The following is a 10728-nucleotide window of genomic DNA, read 5'->3' as shown; positions in this document are numbered from 1 at the left end:
CCTCGCCATCCCAGTCCAGCAGGAAGTAGCCAGAGAGATCTCGACAACCCTATTCCCAAAGAACTGGGCCTCCCATCTCTTGAGGGGAGAATGTTAGGTAGTTAGAATAGGAAAAAGGAGTCCAGAATAGAGGAGGCTAAAAGACAAAAAGGGAAAAGCCCATGAAAATAGAACAAAGGAAGGTCCAAGGACCATACTGAGAACCTCAGGTAGGACAAACAGCCCTCCTGGATAGCCCAGTTTACACAGGGCAGGCTCAGAGGGAGGAGAAAAAACCATATAAAAACAGGAGCCAAAATTGAGCCATCGGCCTCTCTTCTCTTCATGTCTTTTGGGTCAGCCCACCCTCACACCTTGAGGATGTATTTTCTTTTGCTTGTGAAATAAAACTGAGCTGTAACACTTGTCCATCCATTGCTTCGAATTTTTGCTGTGGTGAGACAGAACTAAGGACATTACACACTCCCCTGACACTTCCAATGAATATTCAGGACTGATTTTCTTTAGGATGGACTGGTTGGATCTCCTTGCAGGCCAAGGGACTCTCAAGTGTCTTTTCCAACACCACAGTTCAAAAGCATCGATTCTTTAGTGCTCAGCTTTCTTTATAGTCCAACTCTCACATCCCTACATGACTACTGGAAAAACCATAGCTTTGACTAGACAGACATTTGTTGGCCAAGTAATGTCTCTGCTTTTTAATATGCTGTCTAGGTTGGTCATAGCTTTTCTTCCAAGGAGCAAGCGTCTTTTAATTTCATGGCTGCAGTCACCATCTGCAGTGATTTTGGAGCCCAAAAAAAAATAAAGTCTCTCACTCTTTAAAAAAAAAAGTATGGAGATGCCTCAGCAAATTAAAAATAGAACTACCATATGATCCAGCAAATCTACTTCTGGGTATTTATCCAAAGAAAACAAAATCACTATCTCAAAAAAAAATCTGCACTCCCAAGTTCATTGCAGTGTTGTTTATAGTAGTCAAGATATGGCTTCCCTGGTAACTCAGTTGGTAAAGAATCTGCCTGCAATGTAGGAGACCCAGGTTTGACCCCTGGGTTGGGAAGATCCTCTGGAGAAGGCAATGGCAACCCACTCCAGTATTCTTGCCTGGAAAATCCCATGGACAGAGAAGGCTGGCAGGCTACAGTCCATGGGATCACAATATTTTATATATATATATACATATATATATTATTCAGCCATTAAAAAAAAGAAAGTCCTGCCATTTCTGACAACATGGATGAAACTTGAAGGTATCATCTCAGTGAAAGAATTCAGACAGAGAAAGACAAACGCTAAATGATCTCAGGTGTATGCGTCCTCTATCATCTCCCAGAGTTTGCTCAAGCTCACGTCCATTGAGTCGGTGATTCTATCTAACCATCTCATCCTCTGCTGTCCCCGTCTCCTTTTGCCTTCAGTATTTCCCAGCATCAGGTCTTTTCCAAAGAGTCGGTTCTCTGCATCAGGTGGCCAAAGTCTTAACAATACTGCATTGTGTATTTGAAAGTTGCAGATGGGAAGTTGAGTGAAATTAGAAGACCAAGAGCTACAAACTTTCAGTTATGAAATAACTATAGGGCTGTAATGTACAGAGTAGGGAATGTTTCAATAATATTGTGATAACTTTGTGTGTGACAGATGGTCACTAGACTTCTGATCACTTGTGGTGATCAGTTCACAATGTGTGTAAATGTACAAACATGATGTTACACAGTTGAAACTAATAATGCATGTATACTATATTCAGTTAAAAAGAGGAAGTTGCTAAGGGCATAAAAATTACAAGTTCTCATCATGAGAAAAAAATGTGTAACTATGTGAGGTGATTTATGTTAACTAAATTATAGTGGCAATCATTTCTCAATATAAACATATATCAAATCCTTTTTTTAAATGAGAAGACTGGGAAACAGCAGCAATCTGACAGAGCAGTGACTACTAACAGCTAGAGCTAAATTAAACTAACTAGAGTTAAACCAAAACTAACTAGAGCCAAACTAAACTAACTAGAACTAAACGAAAACTAACCTAGTCTTCAAATTTTTTCAGCAAAGTCATTCCACCTGAAATTATCCCACCTGATTAGTGTGTTGAGGTGAAATCTATTCAAATTTCACTTAATTCCCCAGAAATGAATCCTCCATGATTGGTTTTTAGATGGAATATTAGCAAGTTGCATTTTCAACACACACACTGTGTAATATCATCGTATCTTAGGATCCAAGGTTGAGTATGTTTTCTTTCTTCTAAAGCTTATTGATGAATTTTCTTTTTCATAAACACCAGTGACTTGCAGCTTTATTGTAAGCTAGGTATGTTATTTAGTGGGTTGTACGCTTACAGATACTTAGAATAAAAGATAGAACATAATTTTTTGTTCCTTATCTTCCATATGTATCACCAAAACTGGTTTTTAAGTTCTTGATGACACATAGTTCATATTCTTTCAAGCTGAGAAATAATCTTTGTAACTATTTTTAAAAAATTTTTAATTGGAGGATAATTGCTTTACAATACTATTAGTTTTTGCCACACATCAACATGAATCAACCATAGGTATGTATATGTTCCCTCCCTCTTAAACACTCTCCCTCCCCTTCCCACCCCTCTAAGTTGTCACAGGGCACCGGGGTTTGAGCTCCTTGTGTAGTACAGCAAATTCCCACTAGCTATCTATTATAACCACTTTTTAAACTTTTTATTTGCTATTGGCTGTATAGCCAATTAACTATGTTTATTTTCTATTAGAGTATAGCCCATTAACAATGTTGTGAAGGTTTCAGGTGGACAGCAAAGGGATTCAGCCATACATATACATGTATCCATTCTCCCCCAAGCTCCCCTCCCATCCAGGCTGCCACATAGTACTTATCAGAGTTCCCTCTGCAATACAGCAGGTCCTTGCTGATAATCTATTTGCACAGTTAGTTCATTTATTCTTAGAAGCATGAAATCAGTTCAGTTCCTAAAAGTCTCCTGAGTTTTTTCCTAAATTGCTACTTTCAGCCAAACACAAGATGTTTCCTCATGAACAAACCATCCTGATTAGCTCTCTGGACAAATACAGGAAGTGTGGCATTTAGTTTAGTCTCTCTATATGACGGATAATGTTCTAAGTTATGAAAATAAAGGTGTACTCACTTAACCCAAAATAAATGTCTGCCTCACCCTTACTACCACTGTATTATTCACAATAATAAATCTCACTTTGAAACATTGTCTTCATTAAATTAATACGTGAGAAAATGAATCACCAAAAGATTTTCATCTACTGCATAATTTATGGTATTACAAATACATTGAATGTTCTCTGTGCCTCAGATACATGAATCTCAAACACAAAAAATACCAAATCATTCTTCTTTTGACTCAGGTTCATATTTGACGTAATAACCATTGGGATTCCATGAATAACTTTTGCCCAAAAGTGTTCACCCAAAAGAATACAGAAATTACTTTTCCCATTAAAAGTTCTGTGAAGGGTGATTTCATTTCCTCCAGTTAAAAATAACTAATTTAAATTTTTCTAAAATTACTCCAAAATCTAATTTGTCAAAGACTCTAAAGAGAATGAAGACATATTCCACTGTGAATGAGGAAACCTAATGAAAAGTTATTCATCTGGGCAACCAACTATCGGACACAAGACCTGTCATTGGCTTCAACTATCAGTCCCACCCTGAGAAGAAGATGAAAGGACTGCCCTGGTGGTCCAGTGGCTAAGACTCCACACTCCCAATGCAGCAGGCCCTGGTTCGATCCCTGGTCAGGGAACTACATCCTACAAGCCACTTGGTGCTGCCAAAGAAAAGGGGTTGTAGGGAAGAAATCTTATAGAACTGAGAGCTTAACCTCTGGGTCTACCTACCTAGATATGTCTACCTCTATCCTCAGGTAGATAGCGTCAGGATTAAGTTGTCGGACACCCAGTTAGTGCCACAGTTACTTAGTGGGGAGGAATTCACACACCTCTGTTGTTGGAACTGTCATGAGTTTGGAAGTAGTGAGGGGGTAAAAGAGACACAGGAGGAAGAACTGAGCTTCCTGACCCAATTCCTGACCAACAGAAGCTGTGAGATAATAAATCTGTGCGGTTTAAGCTGCTAAGTTTGTAATAGTTTGCTAACCATTGATAGAAAACTAATACACTCTAATCCTTACAATAATCTATGTACTATTAATATTCCCATTTTACAGATAAGAAAAATGAGGCACAGGAAAATTGAATAACTTGCCCAAGGTTTTAATAATTTGCCCAAGTGTTTTGTTTTGTTTTTTAATATGTGTGCTCAGTCATGTCCAACTCTTCGCAACAACATGGACTGTAGTCCTCCAGGCTTCTCTGTCTATGGGCTTCTCCAGGCAAGAATACTAGAGTGGGTTGTCATTTCCTTCTTCAGGGTATCTTCCCAAACCAGGAATCCTAAACTGAGTCTCCTGCATTGGCAGGTGGCGTCTTTACCCTTGAGCCACCTGGGAAGTCCCCTATACAAGTTGTTCAGTTCAGTTCAGTCGCTCAGTCGTGTCCGACTCTCCGTGACCCCATGAATCACAGCACGCCAGGCCTCCCTGTCCATCACCAACTCCTGGAGTTCACTCAAACTCACGTCCACAGAGTCGGTGATGCCATCCAGCCATCTCATTCTCTGTCGTCCCCTTCTCCTCCCACCCCCAACCTTTCCCAGCATCAGAGTCTTTTCCAGTGAGTCAACTCATCGCATGAGGTGGCCAAAGTATTGCAGTTTCAGCTTTAGCATCAGTCCTTCCAATGAACACCCAGGATTGATCTCCTTTAGAATGGACTGGTTGGATCTCCTTGCAGTCCAAGGGACTCTCAAGAGTCTTCTCCAACACCACAGTTGTAGTGAGGTTTAAATTTCAACAGTCAAGATCCTGAGATCTTTATCCACCCAGACCCCTCCAGTGGATGTCCCGAGCTCAAATGCTACAAAACAAACTCTCAAAAAGTTATAAATAAAAAGACACACCATAGAGTTGTAGGAGATATCTGTATTTCAGGTACCTTACCAATGATTAGTATCAAGAACATATTCAGAAATTTGACAAATCAAAAGCAAAAAAGGGAGAGAGAGAGAAATAACCCAATAGAAAATTGAACAGAAGGAATTCCCTGGTGGTCCAGTGGCTAGGACTCAGCACTTTCACTGCTGTAATCCAGGTTCAATCCCTGGTCAGGGAACTAAGCTCCCACAAGCTGCGGCTCTGCTAGGAGAGCAAACAGGTCCTTATGTACTATAAAATCCACTCATTATAAGTGGACAATGCAGTGAACTCACAGAGTTGAGCAACCATCACCACAATCCAGTTTTAAAACATTTTTTCACCCCAAAAATGTCCCTTATGATCTTGTACAGTAAATCATCATTTCTATCCTCAGCCCCCAACAACCACTAACCTACCAACTGTCTGTCTAGATTTTCCTTTCCTGGGCATTTCATATTGATGGAACCACACAATATGTGGTCTTATGCATCTGGCTTCCTTCGCTTAGTGTAACATTTTTGATATAATGGCTTTGATGTTCATCCACGTTATAATGTGTATCAGTAGTTTTTTTCTTTTTATGGCTGAGTAATATTCCATTGTATGGATCGATCATGTTTTGTTCATCCACTTATCAGTTGATGGACATTTAAATTGCTTCAAGCCTTTGTCTTTCATCAATAATACTGCTATGAATATTCACATACAAATCCTTTTGTGGATATATATTTTCTCTTAGGTGGAAGATACCTAGAAGAGGAATTGCTGGGTCATATAGTAAATTTACTTGTAACTGGTTAACTGTTTCCCAAAGTGGCTGCACTATTTTACATGCCTAAAAATAATGACTGTTAATCTGCCTTCTGCACCTCTTCCCATCTCTATGAATGAATTAATTATTTTGACTGAGTTGCCCAGCTTGTGGGATCAGCAGTGAAAGTGTGGAGTCCTAACCACTGGACTACCAGGGAATTCCCTCTTCCATCTCTTTTAATCTAAAATTGACTCTGTCGTCCCAATTATTTTCACAACATTTAGCTTTCTAAGATGCCCAGTCAGTTGTATTGTATAATCTCCCTCATTCTAGATCTGTCGTTTTGTGATGCTGTTTAACTGGAAGTAAGACCCGAAGACTTGACTACATTCAAGTTCACATTCTTTGGCAAGTGGTAATACATACATCATATTGTATCTCATCAGGAGGCACGTAATGTCTGATTGTCCTACTGTTCAGTTCAGTTCAGTTCAGTCGCTCAGTCGTGTCCGACTCTGCGATCCCTTGAATCACAGCAAGCCAGGCCTCCCTGTCCATCACCAACTCCCAGAGCTCACTCAAACTCATGTCCATCGAGTTGGTGATGCCATCCAGCCATCTCATTCCCTGTCGTCCCCTTCTCCTCCTGCCCCCAATCCCTCATCCTACTGTTAGTGGTTGTGAAATTGATCTTTGGGTTGGGATAGTAAAAGCCAGATCTCTCCATTTTAGGTAGTTTTGTCCTTGGCAGTGAGCAAGTAATCTGTAAGATAATTCTATGCCTATTGCCAAAAATTAAGAGGGAGAAAGTGTTTTAGATAACTTAGAAAATATTAAGACACAAGCTGACGATTAAATTTTTTTTGTTTTTTTTTATTTAATTTTATTTTTTTATTGGAGGCTAATTACTTTACAATATTATATTGGTTGGTTTTGCCATACATTGACATGAATCCGCCCCGGGTGTACATGTGTTCCCCTTCTTGAACCCCCCTCCCGCCTCCCTCCTCCCCTTATCCTCCCTCTGGGTCATCCCCGTGCACCAGCCCCAAGCATCCTGTATCATGCGTCGAACCTGGACTGGTGATTCGTTTCACATATGATAATATACATGTTTCAATGCCATTCTCCCAAATCATCCCACCCTCACCCTCTCCCACAGAGTCCCAAAGACTGTTTTATATACCTGTGTCTTTTTTGCTGTCTCGTATACAGGGTTATCATTACCATCTTTCTAAATTCCATATATAATGTTTTAAAGATCAATATGTATACTTATCATCTGGAATTAATTAAGCAATACAGTGAAGTACTCATTTGGCCATGAGTTTTCTGGGAACCAAAACAATAAAGCAAAGATATTAAGTAAGAACTCTCACTTCCAAATAGAATAAGGCACATATATTCCTCCATAAAGGCAAACTCGACTCCAGCAGGAACTTCTCAAACGATGCTTATATAAATGCATTCAATAAGGTAGTAGATAATTATTCAAATGGTCTAGTGGTTTTCCCTACTTTCTTCAATTTAAGTCTGAATTTCGCAATAAGGAGTTCATGATCTGAGCCACAGTCAGCTCCTGGTCTTGTTTTCGCTAACTGTATACAGCTTCTCCATCTTTGGTTGCAAAGAATATAATCAATCTGATTTCGGTGTTGACCATCTGGTGATGTCCATGTGTAGAGTCTTCTCTTGTGTTGTTGGAAGAGGGTGTTTGCTATGACCAGTGCGTTCTCTTGGCAAAACTCTATTAGCCTTTGCCCTGCTTCATTCCGTGCTCCAAGGCCAAATTTGCCTGTTACTCCAGGTGTTTCTTGACTTCCTACTTTTGCATTCCAGTCCCCTATAATGAAAAGGACATCTTTTTTGGGTGTTAGTTCTGAAAGGTCTTGTAGGTCTTCATAGAACCGATTAACTTCAGCTTCTTCAGCATTACTGGTTGGGGCATAGGCCTGGATTACTGTAATATTGAATGGTTTGCCTTGGAAACGAACAGAAATCATTCTGTCATTTTTAAGATTGCATCCAAGTACTGCATTTCGGACTCTTTTGTTGACCATGATGGCTACTCCATTTCTTCTAAGGGTTTCCTGCCCACAGTAGTAGATATAATGGTCATCCGAGTTAAATTCACCCATTCCAGTCCATTTTAATTCACTGATTCCTAGAATGTCGACGTTCACTCTTGCCATCTCCCGTTTGACCACATCCAATTTGCCTTGATTCATGGACCTAACATTCCAGGTTCCTATGCAATATTGCTCTTTACAGCACCGGACCTTGCTTCTATCACTGGTCACATCCACAGCTGGGTATTGGTTTTGCTTTTGCTCCATCCCTTTATTCCTTCTATAGTTATTTCTCCACTGAGCTCCAGTAGCATACTGGGCACCTACCAACCTGGGGAATTCCTCATTCAGTATCCTATCATTTTGCCCTTTGATACTGTTCATGGGGTTCTCAAGGCAAGTATACTGAAGTGGTTTGCCATTCCCTTCTCCAGTGGACCACATTCGGCTATGGTCCATGTGATCAGATCGACTAGTTTCCTGTGATTATGATTTCAGTGTGTCTGCCCTCTGATGCCCCCTAGCAATACCTACCGTCTTATTTGGGTTTCTCTTACCTTGGTCGTGGAAAATCTCTTCCCAGCCGCTCCAGCAAAGTGCAGCCGCTGTACCTTACCTTGGACAAGGGGTATCTCCTCAAGGCCGCCCCTCCTGACCTTGAACGCGGAGTAGCTCCTCTCAGCCCTCCTGCGCCCACGCAGCCACCGCCTGTTGGACGTGGGGTAGCTCCTCTCGGCCGCCGGCCCTGGCCTCAGGCGTGGGGTAGCTCCTCAGGGCCGCACCTCTTTGCGTGGTTCGTTGCGCCGGGGCCGGCGTCTCTCGCGTAGCGTCTGCGCCGCCGGGGCCATTCAGATATGACCTCAATCAAATCCCTTATGATTATACAGTGGAAGTGAGAAATAGATTTAAGGGACTAGATCTGATTGATAGAGTGCCTGATGAACTCTGGACGGAGGTTCTTGACATTGTACAGGAGACAGGGACCAAGACCATCCCCATGGAAAAGAAATGCAAAAAAGCAAAATGGCTGTCTGAGGAGGCCTTACAAATAGCTGTGAAAAGAAGAGAAGCGAAAAGCAAAGGAGAAAAGGAAAGATATAAGCATCTGAATGCAGAGTTCCAAAGAATAGCAAGGAGAGATAAGAAAGCCTTCCTCAGTGATCAATGCAAAGAAATAGAGGAAAACAACAGAATAGGAAAAACAAGAGATCTCTTCAAGAAAATTAGAGATATCAAGGGAATATGTCATGCAAAGATGGGCTCAATAAAGGACAGAAATTGTATGGACCTAACAGAAGCAGAAGATATTAAGAAGAGGTGGCAGGAATACACAGAAGAACTGTACAAAAAAGATCTTCACAAGCAAGATAGTCACGATAACGTGATCACTGACCTAGAGCCAGACATCTTGGAATGTGAAGTCAAGTGGGCCTTAGAAAGCATCACTACTAACAAAGCTAGTGGAGGTGATGGAATTCCAGTTGAGCTATTTCAAGTCTTGAAAGATGATGCTGTGAAAGTGCTGCACTCAATATGCCAGCAGATTTGGAAAACTCAGCAGTGGCCACAGGACTGGAAGAGGTCAGTCTTCATTCCAATCCCAAAGAAAGGCAATGCCAAAGAATGCTCAAACTACCGCACAATTGCACTCATCTCACACGCTAGTAAAGTCATGCTCAAAATTCTCCAAGCCAGGCTTCAGCAGTATGTAAACCGTGAACTCCCAGATGTTCAAGCAGGTTTTAGAAAAGGCAGAGGCACCAGAGATCAAATTGCCAACATCCGCTGGATCATGGAGAAAGCAAGAGAGTTTCAGAAAAACATCTATTTCTGCTTCATTGACTATGCCAAAGCCTTTGACTGTGTCGATCACAATAAACTGTGGAACATTCTGTAAGAGATGGGAATCCCAGACCACCTGACCTGCCTCTTGAGAAAGCTGTATGCAGGTCAGGAAGCAACAGTTAGAACTGGACATGGAACAACAGACTGGTTCCAAATAGGAAAAGGTGTACGTCAAGGTTGTATATTGTCACCTTGCTTATTTAACTTATATGCAGAATACATCATGAGGAACGCTGGGCTTAAAGAAGCACAAGCTGGAATCAAGATTGCTTGGAGAAATATCAATAACCTCAGATATGCAGATGACACTACCCTTATGGCAGGAAGTGAAGAGGAACTCAAAAGGCTCTTGATGAAAGTGAAAGAGGAGAGTGAAAAGGTTGGCTTGAAGCTCAACATTCAGAAAACAAAGATCATGGCATCTGGTCCCATCACTTCATGGGAAATAGATGGAAAAACAGTGGAAACAGTGTCAGACTTTATTTTTTTGGGCTCCAAAATCACTGCGGATGCTGATTGCAGCCATGAAATTAAAAGATGCTTGCTCCTTGGAAGGAAAGTTATGACCAACCTTGATAGTATATTAAAAAGCAGAGACATTACTTTGCCAACCAAGGTCCGTCTAGTCAAGGCAATGGTTTTTCCCGTGGTCATGTATGGATGTGAGAGTTGGACTGTGAAGAAAGCTGATCGCCGAAGAATCGATGCTTTTGAACTGTGGTGTTGGAGAAGACTCTTGAGAGTCCCTTATACTGCAAGGAGATCCAACCAGTCCATTCTAAAGGAGATCAGTCCTGGATGTTCATTGGAGGGACTGATGCTAAAGCTGAAACTCCAATACTTTGGCCACCTCATGCAACGAGTTGACTCACTGGAAAAGACTCTGATGCTGGGAAAGGTTGGGGGCGGGAGGAGAAGGGGACGACAGAGAATGAGATGGCTGGATGGCATCACCGACTCTGTGGACATGAGTTTGAGTGTACTCCGGGAGTTGGTGATGGACAGGGAGGCCTGGCGTGCTGTGATTCATGGGGTCGCGGAGAGTCGGACACG

General features: G+C 41.5%; 1 non-coding gene across 1 annotated transcript; it reads left to right on the top strand.

Moving 5' to 3' along the window:
• The first annotated feature begins 5131 nt into the window (after nt 1-5131).
• TRNAE-UUC (transfer RNA glutamic acid (anticodon UUC)) lies at nt 5132-5203 on the top strand. The gene has a single exon. It is a non-coding gene; the product is annotated as a tRNA-Glu (tRNA).
• The last annotated feature ends 5525 nt before the right edge of the window (nt 5204-10728 follow it).

The sequence above is a fragment of the Moschus berezovskii genome, chromosome 28 (genome assembly GCF_049115385.1).
Source record: "Moschus berezovskii isolate FMDL1 chromosome 28, NW_MosBer_1.0, whole genome shotgun sequence".
Lineage (NCBI taxonomy): Eukaryota > Metazoa > Chordata > Mammalia > Artiodactyla > Moschidae > Moschus > Moschus berezovskii.
Note: the sequence above shows the minus strand (reverse complement) of the source record. Positions and strands in the feature narration are given on the sequence as shown.